Source organism: Sinohyriopsis cumingii, unplaced genomic scaffold (assembly GCF_028554795.1).
Source record: "Sinohyriopsis cumingii isolate HCF-2022 unplaced genomic scaffold, ASM2855479v2 utg001522l, whole genome shotgun sequence".
In the NCBI taxonomy this organism is placed as follows: Eukaryota; Metazoa; Mollusca; class Bivalvia; order Unionida; family Unionidae; genus Sinohyriopsis; species Sinohyriopsis cumingii.
In genome coordinates this window covers 624,705-639,417 of record NW_028316011.1, presented here as the reverse complement: position 1 = coordinate 639,417, position 14,713 = coordinate 624,705, and the positions used below count along the sequence as shown (strand labels likewise).

General features: G+C 38.0%; 1 protein-coding gene across 1 annotated transcript in view; it reads left to right on the top strand.

The window, feature by feature from the left end:
* Positions 1–4,976: 4,976 nt before the first annotated feature.
* LOC149772046 (uncharacterized) overlaps positions 4,977–14,713 on the top strand; it is a 93,454-nt gene continuing 83,717 nt past the window's right edge. The window contains exon 1 of the mRNA XM_089947944.1: positions 4,977–5,198. The gene's annotated coding sequence lies outside the window, so the exon portion shown is untranslated. The remainder of the gene's footprint in view (positions 5,199–14,713) is intronic.

Genomic DNA, 14,713 nt, shown 5'->3' with positions numbered 1-14,713 from the left:
TTGGCACGTATTTCTGAACTGGGTATATTTCACCAACAGTCACCTGCCTTATATCCACATTTGAGCCTATCGACATACGCTCGAATTCGACTCTTGTTTTGCTTCATTTTTAAAGCGACTCTCAACAGATTATCTGACAACATAGTAGTTGAAAAGTTTTACAAACAGAAACATGAACGCTGTCATTTAATAGTAATGGTTTTTGCCTTTTACTGTTAGTGTCCTTAGAATCGGGGAAATTATGTAGAGACAACTCAGAAATAAGCTGATCTTCAGGTGATTGTGCATTGTTTTGTCGACGCCACTGACAAGTATTTTGAAAATGGGACAACGTTTTTGTATTGAAAGAGATCGACATTTGGACCTCCTTATCGAGATCATTTTGTTACGAATCTATCTGACTCACAATGCATAACATTTTGGCTATTATTAAATGACATTCTTTTATTGTTTTGTATATATAATTGGGATTTAATATTATGCTTAAATTCAGTCTAACGAATGATGACAAGGGAAACCTTTCTAAACTTGACTTAAAAAAGATAAACATTTGTGACAAAACTATCCGTGATTCCACCTATAAACGAGATTTTGGATGTTTCATACTAATGCATTCCCCCCTCCCCCGCTAGAAAATGATGTGAAAAACATCGTATCTATCAAATAAATTGTTGGCATCTAGGTAAAGTTGCTTTTGCACGGCGTAAATCCAAGGTTGAAACAGATAACCCTCTTCAAGCAGATGTTGAAATCGCTACAACATTAAATCCAGAGAGATTACGCTTGTGAAAGCTCCGTTGTAGTTACTAGAACTGGTGGCGGCACATGATAAATTAACGATAATCTATGAGAAATGGTCTGGGGGAATATGGTTTCCGGGTTCGTTAGGTCCTGTGTGTGAGATTTGTTTTCTGAAAAGAAATTCCTTAATATCTTTATACAATGAAGAATTGTTATTAGCGTCGATCATGAGATGTCAACAACATATGATGCAAATTTAATCGAGATTACAGATCTGAGAGTGGACTCCTGCTCAGGTATGAAAATGTAGAAAGTGTATTTGATTCAACTTCTTGACACGTAACACCAGCATTCTCCAAAAACAAATTGTTCTCGAGAAGTCTTCAAACTGTTAGGTTCAAATGTAGTTTTGCTTCTAAAAGTAGATTGTGAAGGGACTATATGGATCAGGTGTTAATCGCGCAAACATATAACATAATTATCCCACGACTGGTCGGCCGCACATATGGTCCAATAAATATTTACAAGGCTATCTCTGTTGTCCAGAATCATTTTGGGCTCGCGTGTGTACCACTGACTCAAAGATATAACCGTTGTGTTCTTGCGTCGGCCGTGAGAAGGTATTACCGCAGGGTTGTATTGGTGTTCAATCATCACGTTGTCATGCACGACAAGATGATCAATCACGTATGCTTAACAGATTTCAGTAGATAAATCAATCTTGGACGAAGACAACGTCTTTGACTACATCAGCGCTTTAAAAAAATCATAAACTACTTCATAACATAATTGGGGTTTATACTTTCTTCTGCTGACTTAGGTTGTGTCCAGTTGTATATCCAGACGTATTGTAGGTCAGCAGTAACATGAGCTGGATTTGCAATTTATTTTATTTTTCTTGCGGATCGCAAAGCATTTGAAGGCATGATTGTGTTATACATCCATTGACGTTTCATATGGCATCACGAAAAAGGAAAAGCTTCTACCTTATCTCCATTGACGTATCTGAGCAGGCTAAACCCACACCGCCATTGCATTGTTAGCAAACTGAGTTCGCACGTTGATTGTTGGCTTGGCCACGTGTGGATAACTAATTGTTTGTTGAATCTGATTATAAGATATTCAACTTGGGATCGGTTGGATGTGATTGCACCGTCAGCGAATATCCATCTATGCTGCATTTTACCAACACGATTAAGTAAATTCCGTACACGTCAATGAGCTGATGTGGATATTATCAATAACTCGACAAAAGTTACCCATGGGTTTGCACGAGCATTGTTGAGCAAACAAGTATCATTTGATTTACCTACACACACTAAGAAAGTGTTGCCGTGGATGGTTTGATGTGATGATCTTCAACGAAGTTCATCAGGCGGATCTTTTGTTTCTTTCACATGGTCAGATATGCGCACGTTCGCGCGTTATCCGTCATATATGTTGTCAGCAGATAGAAAGAAGACGATAAATTGACGTCTGTAGATTTAGCGTGAGTCAGATGCGCGCTTAAGCGTATCTACGCACATTGGCCACTATAATGGCTCCAGCTGCTGCTGGTTGATCTGAACAAAGATTTTCTTGGAGACGTTCCTTTGTTTTGTACAACATCAGCCACTGGTTCGCTGTGGATATCTCTCCATACATATATCATTCATATTCAGACAATTATTCAGGAAACACTACACGCTGAACGTATGCTTGATAAATCGTAATGTAATATCTCTTGAATGCTTAACACGGCAACATAGCTGAACAATGAAACAAAACGCTTTGATCGGGTTGAAATCCAAGATAACCAATACGATTTAATTTAGGATCCACTGCTGAGCAGGCAGCAACATGACAAACCATGTTACTTTTGCGAAGGAATGAAAAGGCCTTCCCGCGGATATATAATTACTTGCATATTTTTGTTATAATCAACGCGTGTTTGATACTATCCTGGAAAATCCACTGCTTGTTCGTCAGCGGGAACAGTGCTATTTAAGTGGATAGCATGCACCCATGTCAGAGTGTTTGTTCCCCTATGTAGGCTTAAACATTCCGCACACATCTTTTGTTTATTTAAGTTCAACCGAGTACATTTTGGGTCACTGTGGGACGTATTCCTATACATCTTTGACCGCACTTTCATCCTTAAATTTTTCCCAAACGGAGCATAATCGTTGCGACTTGTATTATCACCGAGTCTTTACCCATATTCAACATCAGTTGTCAGTGTAAAGCGGTTTGATTATATCATATTAAAACTTTCGTTAGATTATATGCATGTTGCTCATTTTATGAAGTTTTGCAGCCACGGGTCGTATAGAAGGTAGTTTCAAACCAACATATATCTCAAAGAATTATGCTTGTCTCGTGATTATAATTGACAGCATCTGTACATCGTCAGAAGAGCTTTCATTTTCATGTACAACGACAATACGCTTGGCATTTTTATCATTATAAATAAATAATTATTTTCAGGAAGTGTTATTCAAATCCGCAATGCTTCGATCATGAATATGATGCGTAGGCAGAATAATCAACAATAACTCTTAACAAGTGGGAAAAACTCATACTTGTACTTCGCAGTCATTTTTAAAGCATTCGTGTCGCACCTATCCCGTATTAGACAATGTGAAAAACGAAGCCAACTGAAATTGCCATTCCATGTTAAGCACATATTAATAGATGGTGCCGTGTAATGTAACTATTAAAGACTACATTCATTATTTATATATAGTAAGTATTAACGATCGCATATATAGTTTCGGAATAGTAACCATACGTGTCATATGAAGGTTAAAATAATTTGAGTTGTTAATTAGAACAGATGTTTTCAGTTTGACCGTATTTTGTATAAGACAAGAAATGTTCAGTACAATTTTGAAAATGACAGCAACATAGTCATTTGTCTTTACACAATATAGGATTGAGACGATATTGTGTTTCAGCACAGCTCAATGTTTACCTAACACGTCCTTGTTTGTATTGAACTGTCAGCAATCTGGACCATCAGCAACTGTAGTGATCTGATTCGGGCGTCTCATGTCACTTTCACATGCGGGACTCACGTTTAGACCTTGACTAATGTGTTTGTAACAATTCAAATAATAGTGGCTGATTGTTTCATCATGTAAGCGATGATGCAAATCGTGATCGCGATATGTAATCGCAACAAGTAAACATGATCAATAACCTTCTCTTTACTTGTGTATGTACTTGTACATGAACGTGTGTACGTTTATATCACTTCAACCGACTTTATGTCGCTAAGAGTAAAAGATAACAGCGGTCGTGAGATGGAACCGACCAATCACATGTCATAATGGGGGACTCCACTGTTTCACTCATGTGCAAATTGCATAGTCGTATGGGGATCTTGAATCGTTATAGGCGGGTCAATCTCTAATCACCCCGTATGAGGTGAGGGCAAAGTCATGCTGTATGCAAATGTGTTTTCCTATATTAGAAACCGATATCTAAAAGTAACATTACATACTATTCACGATATGTTATAAATTAATATAGTTAACTGAGTATTACTCATTACCTCTTTCTCAATTTTTTGAAAACAAACAACAAAAAGTGCGTGATTATGAAAATCGTTTTAAAACATGTAGAAACATGTAAAAAACGCGAACATTTGTAAAATTAATTTAAACTTTGATAATTTGAGTGATTAAGTCGGTTTTTTACGTTTAGTAAACCAACATATATGTCTGCACAGTTTATATTTCATAAAAGCTCAAGGTCTTCTTACCTACTTACTTTGACTATTTCTGTATATCTATGTTGAAATAGCTAGATTCGATCCTATGTACCTACGTCAATATCCTCTTACGCTGTAGCAACCCAAATATATACTGATTGCACAATTTAAACAAACTCAAACATTTTACCCAAATATGAGTGAGTATATAAACACACACACACACACACACACACACACACACATATATATATATCTATATATATATGCACCACCTCTCCCACACCTATTGCAACTATATTCTTCCTACATTGTTCGTTTTACTTTTGACCAGTTGCCAAGTCTTTCCTATGACCTTTGAAGATTTAGCAGGCGTTGTAGGTAACCATTATTGACATGATATTATCTATACGTGAGTACATTGCGGGTAAATATTACAGACGAGCTGAACCATACTAATGTTAGATATTCGTTTGAATGTTATTCAGTTCATGATTCAATAGTGACCGACCATTTCAAGTCAAATTGGTTTATGTACATGCATTATTGACTCTACCCATAAAAGAACTGCCAGTATATTTGAGACGTAACACAATACGGCGTAAGATAATATGATATCATGAAATCTAAAGCAATAGTGAATACACGTATTCAGAAATTTAGGTATGATGCATATGTAAAAGTGGAAGTGAAATAAATTCGTTTTGCATCATTTATTGTGTGAGTGAAGCTGGAGTAAAACTGTTATTGGGGCATGCTTTAGGTAAGTACGACATACCATTTATTTCATTACCACCCAAAGTTTTGCGCAATAAGGGGCGCTATATCAAATACATATATGTACATTTCTGCAAATAAGGAACATACAGACATAACTATACTTCATGCATAATTTCACTCTGCATTTTATCACTCATCCTCATGTACTATACACGTATATAACTTTATGCTTTGTCTGATGTATATTTGTACCTATCAATATTAATTTCTATACGGCTTGATTTCTTCATAGGTATTTGGAGTGGCCCTGTCCGTGAGTTATTTATCCGTGGGTCTTCGTGTGCGCCCGCTACGCAACAATGCTTATTTTCTAGGTACTATGTTCCAGCTTCTCTTGGGATGTACGCAAGGTGGAGGGATTATAGTGTTTGGCATATTCAGACAAATGGATTTTTGTCGTATTCACTCGACCCAAGTTTGAACCATAGATAGGGAACCACTTACAATTGAAGGCAGCATAAAATTAGGATTTCCCTTACTACGCTTTCAGCCTATCCTATCACGCATCCTCACGTGAGATCCAAACAGTGTTTCAATTAGAGTTTAACTCTTACAAGGGCTGGATTGGGGAGGTTGGTTACCGAAAACCCTCCAGGCTAACCCTTACTCCCAAGACCATGCACACAAACGTACAGATGCATGAGCCTTTGAACTTTGATCAAATATTTATTTTTGCGCACGTTTATTGGTATTGGGTATTATTGCACATTTTGAGTAAACAGACAATGACTTTGGCTTTGATGCACGTTCGAGGAATGTCAGGGCCCTTTTGAAATCGTTGAATTCCACCACCAACACTTGACGTGATCTGGCCCTGCCTTACCGGTACGGTATCGACTCTCAAACCCCGTTTGAGAGATATGGTGCTACCGGTAATAAATGTGTGCATGATACGGCATACCTAACCTAACAATTTATTCGGATCATTTGATCTAGATATAACAAATTCAACCCGATCGGAAGAATATTTGTATATTACTCTCTCTGAATAAAGTATTAATACATTATTGATTATATATTGAATGAAATATTCTTCTACATATGATCCGGTACATTGGCATATTTGGGGTCCCTTGTTGCCGCGTGGTCTAAAGCTGGCCGAAATATTTAAAGCGCTTGTCTTTACCGATAATTGCTGTCATACCTTTGTCTGTCTGGGTAAGAGTCTCGGGACTAGTCAATGTGGTTATGTGAGAAAGCTGCGAGTAGCTTCACCGGGGCAAGTGGCTCTTACCGGAGTTTTCCCGGCTTCTTCATCCACCTGTCTTGCACTGAGAAATGGCGTTAACGAAATGTTTAGTTTTTTTTAAAACCCTCCCCGACATATACATTTGTGCAAATGTTTGACCTTATTAGGCATTATCTAGTCCTTGCAGAATAATTTACTTCCGTTTTGAAGTACTTACTAATGTTTTCTTATGACATTTGATAAGACCCTCTTGTATGATGTTTTTTATATAGACATAAGCGGCATGCAGGGTATCCAGGTAAATCTTTTACTACAAAGGTACAAGTGAAGATTAGAAATGAATGGGGCATTTTGTGTTACGGCATTACACATCGATATATGAGGTTGAGGTTGGGGGTGGGGGTGGGGGTGGCGAATGAATGGGCAAAAGAGGAAGGTTGGTTGAGGCATGGGCTTCTGAATCCAACTTGACCATCCTTAATGACGGGACAAAAACTCGCTTAAACCCGGAAGATGGATCTCTGTCTGCCATCGACCTAACCATAAGCTCACCTAAACTAGCACATATGACAGACTGGAGAGTGGAACAAACTGACTCGCTAAGTAGTAACCACTTTCCAATCATCATCACTCTGCAGATGGTGGTTCAAAATAACTCCACCAACAAGAATCCTAGATGGAAATATGATCAAATTGATTGGGAAACATTTAGAATACAATTAACCAAAATTAACACGAAAAACCAAGAAAATGAGGACGTACATATATTCTATGAAAATTTAATTAATACAATCCACGCAGCTGCCACTTCTAACATCCCTAAAACCAGTGGTATACAAGCCGAACAAACTGTACCATGGTGGAAAGGAAAATTGAAAGGCCCTTAACAAATTCAAACGATCAGGAAACTCTTTAGATTTCTCAACATATAAAGATAAGGAAAATACTTAAAAGAAATAATTAAGCAGGAAACGGAAAGATCTTGGCAAAATTTCTGCTCTAAAATTAATATGGAAACTAGCTCCAATACAGTATCGGATAAAATAAAATCAATTAAAGGAATAACAGTAAACATCTCGCCCATAATAGCAGGTACCACCACAAACAAGGAAAAGGTAGACAAACTCGCTAACCACTTTACAGCAATGGGTAGTAGCCTTAACCACACCCCAGCCTTTCAACAACATATATTTAAAGTAGAAAATACCCACTCACACCTCTTAAAAGACCTAGGTACAAAGGAATCCAACATAAATTGTGAACTATCTTTTTATGAGTGGGAAATAACCGTAGGATCTAAAAATGAAACATCGCCAGGGAAGATCAAATAGGTTATATTATATATAAACACCTGCTTGAAAACATTACCAACTCTATACTAAAGCTGTTTAACAAATTATAAGCTGTATTTAAATTACCTGATAAATGGAAACACGCCATAATAATTTCAATCCCTAAACAAGGAAAAGACCACAGCGATATTAATTATTATAGACCCATTTCCCTAACAAACAACATTTGCACAATTATGGAGACAATAATAACAAATCCCCTTAAATACCACTTGGAAATTAACAACCTATTTTCTAAAAATCGATGTGGATTTAAAAATAGAAGGTCCACTGAGGATAAACTCATTCACTTAGAATCGACAATCAAATTAGCACTAATCTCCCACCGCATAGCAGACATAAATTTGATAGTAGTATTCCAAGATCTTGAAAAAGCTTTTGACCTCGTCTGGACTAAAAGACTGCTAACCAAACGAAATCATGTTGGAATCACCGAACGAGTGTTCAGCTTGAAAACTTTCTAACCAACCACAAAATAATAACTAGAGTGGGGGACACTTGTTCTAAACTCACTGGAAAACGATACTTCGCAAGAGAGCGTACTCAGCCCCACACTCTTTAACATCATGATAAATCTAACTTCTAACCGAATTGAAATGTCACAATTGGCGGACGACAGTGGACTCTGGCGATCACGAAACCCCGACAGTCACACAGTTATCAGTGAAATCCAAAATAAGGAAATGGGCAGGTAATTGTGGGTTCAAACTATCTCACGAAACAATCCATTGCAGTCCTAGTCTTCAACTAAACTCAAATCAAATTAAAATACCCTAAACGTACCATACAAACTAAAACCATTACGTTTGTTAAAGTTGTTCGATTTCTGGGTATGTACTATGACGAACATCTAAGGATATAAACTTACTTAAAAACCCTATAAGGACCACATGGGATCCAACCATGAAAATATATTAACACTATACATGTCATTAATAAGATCTTAATTAGACTACGGGTGCCAAATATACAACTCGTCACCACATAAACAGCTTAATAAATTAGACTCGATTCGAAGAAAAGCAATAATGATATGCACCGGCACTCTGCCGTCAGTATCCTTAGCTGAGCTCCAAATTCTAACTGGATAATTACCATTGCACTTAAGAAGGGAGTAGTTAACCTTACGATAAGCAGCTAGATTATCAACCCACCCCAATTCACAACCACCCGGGTAGCCGTCAATAAATGTAATAAACCATTCAGCAATAAATTAGTACATAACGTATTTGCAGGGAAACACGTACATCAACTAATTGGAAGATTACCAATAGCCAACTTCCAGGCTGAAAACACCAAACAATATGCCACAATGCCATGGACTAACATCAAACCATGAATCAACACGCAACTAACGTAACTTGGCAACAAAAATGAACAGGAACTTAAGATAAAATCAATTTCCACAATATAAATAACGGCTAAATACCCTAAGTTAGTCAAAATGTACACTGATGCATAAAAGATAGCAGAACCTCCCCAGAACAACAGCAGCAGTAGTAATCCCTGAATTGAATATTAAAATGGGAAATAGACTACCGGATCATTGCTCCAAATACACAGCTGAATTATGGGCCATAATGGAAGCCCTAAGATGGATTAAAGAAAATAATATCAAACAATTATTAATGTTAAGTGACTCGCTAAGTTTCATTTTGTCTCTCTTCAACAATATCACCGACTCAAGAGAAAATTTCCTTAAATTAAGTAGCGAATCAAAAACTACATGACCCAACCTATACTAACCTCCACTACAGCGTCAGTGAATTAAAAAATATAACCAAACATTAGATCAATTGGATATGGCAAAAAACTTGAAGCGCAATAATACAGGTAGAAAACTATACTCCATCATGAAAAACGTCAACATATCTAAGAAGTCACCAACGTTAACAATAACTATCGAAAGATCATAAACAAAATTTAAACAAGAAAAACCAAATAGGCCAGCAGCTCTGGGCAATACATTATGACCCGAACCCTACGACCCAAACTCCTACCACTGCCGGATTCCAGAAGACCTAACACATGCATTCAACACCTGCCACAAACTAAAGAAAGATCCAAACTAAAATTGGAACTAAATAAGATTTGATGTTCGGAAACATACCCAGATTTGTTATGAATAACAATCCTAACTTCAATCTCACATATATAAATATAATTAACTTTATGCATGAATCTGGGTTACAAAACAAAATTTCGCCTGTTAATAACATCACACAACTAATACAGGCTAAAATACGTCTTAGTGTCCCGAGTATTTTATCAAAGCTGTATGTCTTATCCAAACAATTTACCCTGAAAATAAACATCATATAACTGATATTCAGGCTAAGAAACTTAAATTTAGGGAATAAAATAATGTCATATATCTTTAACACGTCTTAACGACCAGAGTATTCGGCAAAGGTATCTGTCTTAACCAAATATATTTAGCCAGAAATAAAATATAACCGAACAAATCTAGCCACATACAATAACACCTGACGAATACGGCAACTAGGAACAAAAATAGAAAAGGAAAAGAATAAATAAAAATGGGAATTTGTTGTTTTCCCCCTTTTTTCTTCAGAGAACTGGAGAGGAATTAAAAATTTCGCTTTTTAACATAAAAACAGTTTCTCTTATATTTACTTCTCTCTAATATATTCTATCTAAACCCCCTGTTCGACTCTAAACTATACCTGACAAACTTGCATACACGTAAGACCATTAATACCTCTGAGAATCTAACACTCTAGCCAAAGGTGACAGCAATATCTATACTACGAGGAATTCTAGGCCCACAAAATTAGAGCACATAAAGTGTTCCAACACCCAAGACCATCAGGGCCCACCACACAAAGTGGCAAACCAATAAACAACTTTAGGAAATAAAAACCTCTGATTAGCATCTATAAGGTGGTTTAAAACACCAACGACCATCAGGGCAAGCAGCACAAGACTGCAAATAAATCAGCGATTATTTAGACACGTAAGACCCTACAAATCGAATCGTAATTATAAGGTGGTCTCAAATATCCGAGACCATCAGGACCATCCACACAAGGTGTCAAACTTTATTAAAAACTAACACCTAAGATACCTCTCCTAAGCAAACTTCTAACCCAAAATTTAGTATGAAGACAATTTAGACCCGATACCATGAAGACTAGGAGCACCGACCCGTGACCTTTGATCCGCCTGTCCACGCTCTGCTCCCTTGCCATGACTTGACATAAAAAACAAATAGCGTGCAGTGCATGCACTTAATACTAATGAAAATTCAGTACTAACATACGAGTGTGTGACGGGTCCATTCCCACTCATAAATACCTAAATGAAGCTAAGTAGTAGCGACTGAATAGGTCGGGTATGTGCTGGGTCTATTCTGACTCGCTTTCAAGCCCTCCAATCAGACATTTAGGGACTTATCTTAGTCCCACTGCCTGACGGCTTCAACTAAACAGTGCTCCTTGAGAACACCAAAGCCTGGGGGACGTGGCTCGAATTCCTTTCCACAGGAGGACTTAAATATAACAATGGTGCATGCACGGCTGTGCGAAAACCATTTAAATCTAAATTAAGTAAGTTTTAGAATCAAGTTCCATGTTCTATACATTAAAATAAAAACACGTTGCGTTAAACAGCCATGGGAACTTTGAGCAAGTTGTGTATATTTGTGTGTCTATGTTTATATCCGAAACCAAACGGATATGGACAAGATGGAGACACCGAACATAATGTATGCGAACGTAAAATTATGATAATGAAGTACAAATCCCAAAGCACTCACCACAGATGTCAAATGCAACAATGAAATGGACAATTAAATACAATGATTAAAAACAGATACAGCAAACAATCACATATACTCTAATCATGTATTGCCTTACACGTCACGACATTAACTCAAAAAATAAAACTAGACTCTCATGCATACAAGAAAGAAAGAATTTGGCATATGATAAGATATGAACATCGTCATGTTCAATTAATGAATTGTATATTCACCAGACTGTAGAAACTGTATTATAAAAGCGTGTATGGTTCAAATAACCATATGCCGTGACAACAATCACAATTAAAGGTTTTTGATCTAAGGCTAAGTACGGTTTAGAATTCTCATTTTTTAAACGACAGCTTTTACAGACTTCATATTTACTAGATATTGACTAGCAAAGGATTTTGTAACACATTTGACGTGGTGAAGGGCTCTTAGTGGCAGCACACGTTGAGCAGCAATAACAGACTGGTATCATTTTCCTGTTTGTATTGCGGTAGATAAATGTAAGGATATCCCTATATATGGAACCGATGTTCATTTACTGAAAACATGCACCAAATTATTAGCCTTATGCTAGTAGTGATATTTGTCGTCACTGATGCAGCTGCAGTGCCACAAATTCAAGCTTCAGGTTGACTATATTCCACGTAACTGGATGTATTCATGCTGGACATGGCGCAGGGTTTCACGCAAACTAGTGTTATGTATCTAAACGACAGCTTTCGGCCATATGTTAAAACATATATTGTTTGTAATGGTCAAACAAAGACTTATATTAAACGAGTAGGGACTGTCTTTGACAAGAAAACAAAGGACAAGGCAAAGTGGATATAAAAGTAATAAGATGTGCTCTATTATGCAAGAAGCAAGCTGTTATACTTTCTAATGAGTCATATTTGGAGTGGTACACTGCATGATTCCAAGCGAGTTGAAACTTTGCTTTGACATTTATGAGGGCTATAACAATTGTTGCAGAAGCTGTTTACTTAGCACTAGACTCCAACTCCGACCAGCTTTACCGATGTCACAGAACGTGAATCATGATTTGTGGCAATTCAGCTGTATCAATGTTATCACCAACCTTACAAGTAGCACAGTTCCGAAATCGCAACAGAAAAGTTCTAACTGACCTTAACCTTTAGCGCACTCTAAAAAACTTGTCTGATGGAACACCGTGTGTGCAGCGAGCTCCTTCATCAGTAAATCAGGATGGCAACAAAACTGGTCGTTGTTGGTGCTGTGCCAGGGACTGTGGGTTTCTGGTTTATCCAATACGTAAAGACTAACAGTCTTAGGGCTTGATCCTATGTTTAAGAGTACGAATGAGAAAGACATGAACGGCAAAGTGAGCGACTGCTATGCTGATAAAAAGTAACACCACACATTTCTGGGCAGCCAGCCAGCCATCGAACCACTTTAATTGTTGTTTGTTTTTTAGGAGGACTGACTCAATAGTGCCATTAATATAGAGCTGTATTTTTTGAGAGTGGTTATCTGCATTCCCCCATGCAGTCCCAGATGATTTATATTTGCACTTATTTTTTTGTGCTATTGGGATGCATGGCCAAGTCTCTGTATATGAGGTGGTGAATCGCTGCTGAGACCGTTTCGGTTAAGGCTGACATCATCAGTCCTGGGTTTGCGCTTGTCTACTAGTTTTAGTGTGATTTCATGCTTCCTGGCACATGGTTTCTCTTTCATCTCTATTTGGTCTTGTTGTCTACTTTATACGGATATATTGTTACAGAGCACTGTAAACTTCGTGATATTATCTAAAAGCGCGACCTTTGAACAGCAACGCTATTTGCCAAAGGTGTAAGTGTCGAGTGTCTTTGAGCTCTCTGTTTTCGAATCCCGACACTTCGATCTGCCTGCGTGGTGTGTTTTCTATACTTGAGCTGTATTCGCGAGTCGGTCATATAGTCCTCAGCGATATGACTAGTGAATGGGGATACCCTAGCCTCAATGGGAAATTAGCATTACAGAAACCCCTGGGACACTCTAGCCTCAATGGAAATTTAACATGGGGAAAAATCATGGGACACTCTAGCCTCAAGGGGAATTTAACATGGGAATAGATTTTGGGTCTGTTGAGCGACAAGGGAAAATGGAACAGGGTAGGGACAGTATTTTAATACGGTCCCGACCTGATGGGTCTATGAAAATGGAACAGGCGAAAATTGAAACAGGGAGGGGTCTCTATTTTTTTTAAATAAATAAAAAAAGGGGTAGGCAATTGAAAGTCTATCTCTTTTCGAGAGATTGGAGTGGCCCTGAAAAGGGCCTTTGGGTTTATGTTAATATGTCCTTAACATAAAGGGCATCTGCAACATCTTCTTCGTCTTAGGCTTCGTCTAATGGTAGGTCCATAGACTAATACTCTTTTCAGGCATCCTTGCCTCTCCACGTAAATCCTACGTATCCATAGGCTCGTGTCGGTCCTATGGACAACTGTCCACTCGGATCGGACATACATCGGTATGTCCGTCCTGAACATCATCGTTGACACAAGCGTTGAAGAGTGTACGTCGGTCCACATGTTGAGGCGCCGAGAACAGGTGAATCAATGCAGTGAAATGCACTTATTTATAGGGGGAGGAAGGATTGAAACGGATTGAGTTCATTGACCAATCCAAACACGCGTTACACAATTCAGGCAGCCATCGTCCAATCGGAAGAGAGCAGTCTGTGATGTCACGTGGTCTATATAGATTCGCTAGCGCCTGTGTGCAGTCAATCTATGCGACAGTTATTCAACATGACGGAAACTCAGAAAACGATCAATTGGGGTGCACCAGCAGTAGAGACCACCCAAGGGAACCCGGACTTACTTTCAGAAGAGGTGAACTGGGATTTTGTGGATTTTCTTACCTCGCAAGAATTTGTTCCGGAACCTTCGTCACCGTCTTCATTACCGCACGTGGAGAATTTTAGACAGAGACAGAAAGAAGAATTGGAGAAATTTATACAACGACAAAAGGAAGCGGAACAAGCTTTTCTCCTACAGCAACAGCAGCAAGAAGAAGAGGTAAGAAAAAAACAAAAAGAAGAAGTAGTACTAGCAAAGAAACAAGGGTGTGAAAACCAAACGGTCACGGTACTGTTAGACATTTTAGCGGAGTTAAGAAGTCTGAAACAAATGTATCAGACTTCTTTATCACGACCGAAGAGAATACGACCTTCCCGAG